The sequence below is a fragment of the Hipposideros armiger genome, unplaced genomic scaffold, assembly GCF_001890085.2.
Source record: "Hipposideros armiger isolate ML-2016 unplaced genomic scaffold, ASM189008v1 scaffold_1205, whole genome shotgun sequence".
In the NCBI taxonomy this organism is placed as follows: domain Eukaryota; kingdom Metazoa; phylum Chordata; class Mammalia; order Chiroptera; family Hipposideridae; genus Hipposideros; species Hipposideros armiger.
In genome coordinates, this window is record NW_017732555.1 from 441,911 (window position 1) to 443,060 (window position 1,150).

General features: G+C 42.7%; 1 long non-coding RNA gene across 1 annotated transcript in view; it reads right to left on the bottom strand.

Annotated features, from left to right (window-relative positions):
* Positions 1-764: 764 nt before the first annotated feature.
* LOC109376813 (uncharacterized) overlaps positions 765-1,150 on the bottom strand; it is a 7,025-nt gene continuing 6,639 nt past the window's right edge. The window contains exon 2 of the long non-coding RNA XR_002122783.1: positions 765-1,080. This is a non-coding gene — a long non-coding RNA (uncharacterized LOC109376813). The remainder of the gene's footprint in view (positions 1,081-1,150) is intronic.

The following is a 1,150-nucleotide window of genomic DNA, read 5'->3' on the forward strand; positions in this document are numbered from 1 at the left end:
GGTATGGTAGGAACAGGGTATAGTTGGGGGAGGGGGGGCTGACTAGTAAAAGAGGGAGCAGAGCAGAGGACTTGGGGAGGGGAATGGGAATTTCCATGTAAGAGACTTTCTGAATCTAAAAGCAAACAATTCATTGCCCACACCTCCCACTCCCTTGATAGAGTGCTGTTGGCATCAGTGTTACTGCAAAAATAAAATAAATAATAAAAGAAATAAAAATAAATCCTTGTTTCTTAGAAAAAAATAGCGAGACAAAGACAGGACATTCAAATGCAGCAGTGGGAAGGGAAAAGAAGGAGAAAATGCACTTGGCAAGAATTCAGAGACAGCCATTTATCTTTATTGAAATGGCACTGAATTAAAAACTCAGAGGAGGTAGTGGCATCTTTAATAGAAATATTAAAAAGAAAAGGCCATTACTACCCAGTAAACATTGTAGGGAAAAGAAAGTGTATGCAGGGTGTCTTGTTATTTATTTTTTCTTATCTCCAAACAAAGAGATCTGTGCTTGATACCGAAACAAGGCAAATACACTCGCCACATACCCTGGCGGTTCTGAACCTCTTTCAGAAAGTCAAGGCCTCCCTCACCCTCCTCCCACAATCCTCATCCCCATCTCCTCCTGGCTGTAAATCCTGACCCTCTCTGCCCCGGCTGAACACGTCCCTCAAGCCCCGGTTTACTCAGCGCTTATTTCCGGAACGCGGACTTCCATAATGGCAGTATTTTTCTCTCTGACGAATGGTAAAAAATGAGGTTGTGAGAACAATTAGAAACTTTAATTACTCTCCAGACATCTCACAATAGAAGCCACATTGTTGTTTTTTATAAGAAATTAGCTACAGATTGGGTAGCACTTGTCATGCTTTAAAACATTTCCCGTGTCTTTTTGGCATAGCTATGCTCTTCTTAGAATGCTGGAGCTCTCATATTCCTGCTCCTTCTCCCTATTTCTCTCTTCTTCTTCTTCTTCTTTTTTTTTTGGCTTGTCAATTCCAGCACCTTCACATACATTACCCCATCCTTTCATCTCCAAGATGACCTGAAACGACCTTTTGCTTGGCACGAGACGTGATTCAACTGATAATAAAAGAATTGGGGGTGGGGACAGCTGTGGCTGGCTGCGCTGGGCTGATAGGGATGGGGGGTG